The following is a 6,881-nucleotide window of genomic DNA, read 5'->3' on the forward strand; positions in this document are numbered from 1 at the left end:
AGTAAGCAAACACTCCAGTTCTTGAGATACTGAGTTTCTGATATTAAGTATTGGTGAATGTGGAACGTTGGATCCGATTCTGATCCTCCTCCTTCTCTTTTACACTAAGCTAAGGGTGTTCAGAATCGGGCCACCTCAGTACATCTGCTTGGATTGTCTCCAGAGTCCCTTTTCCCTGTGCCACGTTGCAGGCAATTTGATTTTTAGTTCAATTTCGCTCTTGCTTGGAATGGCTTTTAAACCGATTTTATCTCATTTCAGCTACGGGGGCTGTTGTCAGCCTTTACACTGGAAGACTGCAAAGTTCTTCAAGCCTTGAAAGAAAGTCTTCACACTTGTGAATTTGCAGGAAAACATTTCTAGAGGAAAAAAAAATGTTACTTGCTAGCTGTATCCGGTTAACAAACTGCTTCCCTTTGTCCAATCTCGTGGTGTTCCTGTTTGTGTATGTATATAGTGAAAGGAGAAAGTCACTGACTGGTCCAATTACTGTGTGCATGCTGGCTAATTTAGTACAGAATGTTTAAATATATATGTTGGGCAACCAATTAAAGCAAAGATTAACTTCATGAGGCTAATTGCCATACTGTCATTGAAAGCAATCTGGTTTTTCCTGTACTGGCTTGCAGCAAAGCTGACTTATGTTTTCCTCTCCTTGTTAATCCATACAAAGAATGGCAAACTGAAAATCCCAGTTTTGAAGGGGTGGGAAGGTAAGGCCTCGTTCCTGGCCGTGCTGCACTGTCGTCATCTGTGCATATCTGGTTGGAGTGCCTCAGCATCTGAGGTCACACTGATACAAATCATCAGAATCTGATCCCCCAGCTCAGGTTTTGCCTTCACCTGCACCTGACCTAGGGATGCCTGTGTTGGCCATGCACCTGGCTGCCACTCTAGTATCAAGTACTAGAGTACCATAGGGCCAGCCCGGGTGCCCAAGCCATCTATCTGTAACATAGTGGCTCCTAGGAGGCAATTAATAAGGTGTCATATTTAGATACAAGCCACAAATTTGCAATTTTTTGAGGGAATAGATGATAGACATTGATCAGTACCTGAGTATTCCCCATCTTTCTGCCTTTGTACTGCTGAACAGCTCTTAATAATCTCTGTGGTCACCATACATGGCTGATGAATCCGTTAGGTACCAGTGACTTACTGGTGAGTATGGCAGTCCAACTGGTTAGGCTTAGAAATAAATGGCTGTCTTATGCTTCCTTATACTAAGTACAGTTCTGCAGCATGCTTCCCTTCCCAGTCCTACAGACAGACCTGCTTTTGGTGTGTCTTCTTGAAGTGAGACAGGGGAAACACTTTGAGAATTAAACAGTAAACGCTGCATCCAGTGTCATGCAAAGACAGTTGGGTTTCTTCAGCAGGAGGCTTGGACAAGAGGTCCATGTCTTTAACAAGTGGAAGGTAGCATTATGGAGTTAAAACCCTTCCCTATGCAGGGATGGGGAAGAACCAAAGCTCCTTAGAAGGCAGCAAGACCTCAGCTTGAAACTGAGAGAGGTGTGCATCAGGGAGAGGGTCGTTGCCATGTTGGCACGCTGCATTCTCAGGATATTTTAAATGAAGTGGTTCCATTGAGGGTGGTTAATCTGGAATTGTGTTAGATGGCAGCTGAGAAAACATGGGGCGTTTGCAGAAAACAAACATCAAGATATTTTCTCTTAGGGGCTTCATACTGACCTTCCCAATCAGAATTCTCTACCTGGGGAACAGCTCCTGTGCCTCCGTATTCCGCAAGTGGAGACAAGGGAAGGAGAAAATAGGCAACTAAACCCCTAAGACCTGGATAGACCCTTCTGTCTGCCTAGCCAGAGTAGGGACTGTAAGGTGCACGCTTCATTTCAGAGGTGAAAGAACAGTGTTCAACTTCAAAGCTGCTGCTGTAGACTGTTGCTTGCTGAGCACTTTGCATCCTGATAGGAGCAGCTGGATATTCAGGAACAAGGGGAGAACAGGGATAAAATGATTGCCCCATCTGGAGGGCTGAAATTAGGAGATACCACTTCACACAGCTCTTCTGCACGCCTTGATCTCTAACCTTTTGAGATGTGTGAGGGGGAGGCAAGATGAAAGATGAGGGTGTTCCTGCTAAAAACATAATATATCTTATTTGCCTGTTTCTTAAGAAAGAAACCAGCACTTACAATTATCTCGTGGGAATTCATGTCCTTATTTGGAACTGCTTATAATGACAAACTAATAAACTGTTTTGAGCCCAGTGGTGCAGGTAGTAATTTTCTACTAGTATGTTGTTTTTCCTTCAGCTGTGTAGGGTATTAAAAAAAACAAACCCAAACCCAAACCCAACAAACTGCTCCAGCACAATCACTAGTCCTGGGGGTCTGAGAAACCAGAGCACCCCCATGGCCTTAAAGCTTCCAGTAGCTTGGACCAGAGCTGTGGCTCAGAGGAAGGATGCAGTGGGACCAACTGCTGCTCAGTGATATCCCCTGGGATTCTTTCTTTCTCCAGGTAATAGCAACTTCAGAAACTTGAATGTATTTTGAACAACAATCAAGTAAATACAGAAATAACATCTCACTGACACATGCAACTATGCACAGACTTTCTAATTTAATCCCTGAAAGATGCTGTTTGCCTCTACAATCTCCCTAAGCATAATAAAACCAGGAGTATTTTTTTTTGCTGTTAGATAAACTTCTGGCAGGTACTCTGGCTTTAAGCAGCTTTAAAGTAAGTCCTTATGAAGGTATCTGTTACAAAGCAGTACACAAATTCCAGAACACAAGAACCAGCACTAGAGTCACCTTTAATAGCACTTATAACAAAATACTCTTCAAAGCAGTGTTGAACTTTTCCAGGTGTTGAAGCAGGAATGTGCTTGTTACAACCTTCACACATATTTATCAAGTAGCTATAGTAATGACACTGATGGTAAATACTGGTCAAAGCATTGCTATTTTTTTCTTTTCACAAGACATACAGAAAGGTGGCATAAGAGGCTAGAAAACAGACTAATGAGTCCTACAGCAGAAAAACTTCTTACCCTTACACCATCTCCACACCATGAACACACCTGTGTGCACATGAGTAGGAGTTACAGTGTTACTGAGCTGTTGCAGGCACTAAGATAAAAGCAGATGTGTGAAGATGGAGTTACCTGTGTCTTCCAAAGAGTTTTGTTCAAAGGCATGGCTATGGGGTCAGATTTTCACCTGTGGTCTGTAATGTTGTTACAGCTGCAGCTGCTGAGAATTGATGGCAGTTATATAGATTAATGCCACGACTGGAAAGAGCCTGGCTGTTAGCACCAGGCTCCCCCTGGAACAGCAGTACCCTTTCTCAAGCTGAAGCATAAAGGTCTTTTCCCACCTAAATAATTTTAAGATCATCGAACCAAAACATAAACACAGCACTGCCAAGTCTACCACTAACCATGTCCCTAAGGGCCACATCTACACCACTTCCCTGGGCAGTCTGTCCCAGTGGTTGACAATCCTTTTGGTGAAGAAGTATTGCTTAATACCCAACCTAAACCTCCCCTGGCACAACGTGAGGCCATTTCCTCTTGTCCTATTGTTTGTTACTTGGGAGAAGAGACCAATCCCCACCTGGTGGCAACCTCCTTTCCGGTAGCTGTAGGGAGTGATAAGACCTCCCCTCAGCCTCCTTGTCTCCAGACTAAACAACCCCAGCCCCCTCAGATGCTCCTTGTAATATTTATTCTCCAACCACCTCACCAGCCTTGTCACCCTTCTCTGGACACACTCCAGCACCTCAATGTCTTTTCTGTAGCAAGGGGCCCAAAACTGAACGCAGTACTCATGGTGGGGCCTCACCAGCACTGTGTACAGGGGGATGATCACTTCCCTAGTCCTACTCACCACACTATTCTTAATAAGGCCAGGATGCCATTGGCCTTCTTGGCGGCCTGGGCATGCTGCTGGCTTGTGTTCAGCCGGCTGTCAGTCAACACCCCCCAGGTCCTCTGCCAGGGAGATTTCCAGCCACTCTTCCCAAGCCTGTAGCGCTACACAGGGTTATGATGACCCCTGTGCAAGACCTGGGACTTGGCTTTGTTGAATCTCATGCTAGTGGCCTCAGTACATCAATACGGCCTGTCCAGATCCCTCTGTAGGGCCTTCCTACCCTCAAGCAGATCAATACTCCCACTTAATGTAGTGTCATCTGCAAACTTGCTGAGGGTGTGCTCTATTCCCCTCGTCCAGATCATTAATAAAGATATTAATGAGAACTGGGCCCAGCAGCGAGCCCTGGGGAACACCACTGGTGACTGGCCACCAGCTGGATTTAACGCCATTCACCAGCCACTCTTTGAGCCCGGCCATCCAGCCAGTTTTTCACCCAGTGAAGAGTACACCTGTCCAAGCCAAGAGCAGCCAGTCTCTCTAGGAGAATGCTGTGGGAAAGATTGTCAAAAGCTTTGCTAAAATCCAGATGGACACCCTCCACAGCTTTACCCTCATCCACTAAGCAGGTCATCTTATCCTGGAAGATCAGGTTGGCCAAGCAGGACCTGCCTTTCGTGAACCCATGCTGGCTGGGCCTGATCCCTTGCTTTTCCTGTGTGTGCCTTGTAACGACACCCAGGATGATTTGCTCCATAACCTTCCCAGGCACCAAGGGCACACTGACAGGCCTGCAGTTCCCCAGGTCCTCCTTCTGGCCCTTCTTGTGGATGGGTATCACATTTGCTAATCTCCAGTCAACTCAGACCTGCCCAGTCAGCCAGGCCTGCTGATGGAAAGTGGCCCGGTGGGCACTTCTGCCACTTCCCTCAGGACCCGTGGGTGGATCTCATCTGGCCCCATAGACTTGCATACATCTAGGTGCTGAAGCAGGCCCCTCACCCTTTCCCCTTGGATTATGGGGGCTGCATTCTGCTTCCCCCCCCGTCTTCTGCCTGTGGGGGCTGGGTAGTCGGGGAACAGCTGCTCTTGCTGGCAGACTGAGGCAAAGGCGCCATTCAGCACCTCTGCCTTTTCCTCATCCTTTGTCACTGTTACTGGCCCCACCTACTAGAGGACAGAGGTTGTCCTTATGCCTCTTTTTATTACTAATGTGTTAATAGAACCTTTTTTTGTTGGCTTCAACATCAGAGGCCAGGTAAAGTTCTAGGCTGTACCTTTGCCCTTGTAATTTTTTCTCTGCAAAGCCTCATTACTTTTTTGTAGTCCTCACCAGTGGCCTGTCCTTCCTTCCAAAGACCACAGATCCTCTTCTTCTCTTAGAGTTGCAGCTTCAGCTCCCTGTCAAGCCAGGCTGGCCTTTCCCCCCAATGGCTTGTCTTCTGGCACATGGGCACAGCTTGCTCCTGTGCCTTTAAGACTATGTTCTAAAAGAACATCCAGGCTTCCCCGACTCCCCTGCCCTTGAGGACTGCCCCCCAAGGGACTTTGTTGACCAGGCCCCTGAAAAGACCAAAGTCCACCCACCTTAAGTCCAAGGTAGCGATTCTGCTGACTGTCCTCCTTGCTCCTCCCAGAATCAAAACCTCTTGTCATTTCATGGTCACTGTGCCCAAGGCGACCTCCAGCTGTCACATCCCCCACCAGCCCTTCTCAGTTTGCAAACCGGTCCAGCAGGCCCCCTTCCCTAGTCGGCTCCCTCACCAGCTGTGTCAGGAGGTTATCCACAACACACTCCAGGACCCTCCTAGACTGTTCCCTCTCTGCTACACTGTATTCCCAGCAGATATCTGGCAGGTTTAAGTCCCCCTAGAAGGAGAAGGGCTCAGGATTTTGAGACTTCTCCCAGCAGTTAGCAGAATGTTTTGTCTGTCTCCTCATCCGGATTGGGAGGCCTATAACAGACTCCCACCATGGTATCTGCCTTCTTGTTACCCATAAACACTCATCCCTATTGTCACACTCGTTATGTTGTAGGCATTCATAACACTCCCTGATGTACAAGGCCACCCCATCCTATCCTTCTTGAAGAGCCTATATCCACCCATGGCAGCACTCCAGTCATAAGACTTATCCCACTATGTTTCCATGATGGTGTTTACATCGTAGTTTTCCTGCTGCACAACGCCTTCCAGCTCCTCCTGTTGGTTGTCCATGCTGTGTGCATTAGAGTACAGGCACATCAGTTGACCATTGATTCCTCCACCTTCTTAGAGTGTGTTTCCCAGGTGTTTCCTTGTTGACTCTGACTACCACAGGAGCCTCACTAAGTGCCAAGTACAGAGGGACCATCACTTCCCTAGTCCTGCTGGCCAGACTATTTCTGATACAGGCCAGGATGCTGTTGGCCTTCTTGGCCACCTGGGCACACTTCTGGCTCATGTTCAGCTGACTAACAGCCAGACCCTTTTTTAACAGGCAGCTTTCCAGCCATTCCTGCCCAAGCCTGCAGCATTCTACGGGGTTGTTGTGACTCAAATGCAGGAACCCAGGAAAGCTGTAAGAAGAGGAATCAAAGAGTGGTTTAGGCTGGTAGGGATTACTGGAGGACATCTGGTCTAAAGCTCCAGCTCAAGCAGGGCCACCTACAGCCAGTTGCCCCAGACCACATCTAGGTGTCTTTTTAATATGTCTAAGGAGTGATAGTCCACAGCATACCTGGGCAACCTGTGCCACTGCTTTGTCACCCCCATGGTCAAAAAGCATCTCCTAATGTTCAGATGGAGTCTCCTGTGTTTCAGTTCGTGCCTGTTGCCTCTGGCCCTGTCACTGTGTGTCTCTGAGAAGAGCCTTTCGTGCCTGTTGCCTCTGGCCCTGTCACTGTGTGTCTCTGAGAAGAGCCTGGCTCTGTCCTCTCTCACCCTCCCTTCAGTAATTTATACAGATTGATGACATCCCCCCTAAGCTTCCTCCAAGCTCAACAGTCCCAGCTCTCAGCCTTTCCTCACAGGAGAAATGCTGCAGTCACTTCATGAT

Source organism: Gallinula chloropus (assembly GCF_964237585.1).
Source record: "Gallinula chloropus genome assembly, chromosome: 2".
Classification (NCBI taxonomy): domain Eukaryota; kingdom Metazoa; phylum Chordata; class Aves; order Gruiformes; family Rallidae; genus Gallinula; species Gallinula chloropus.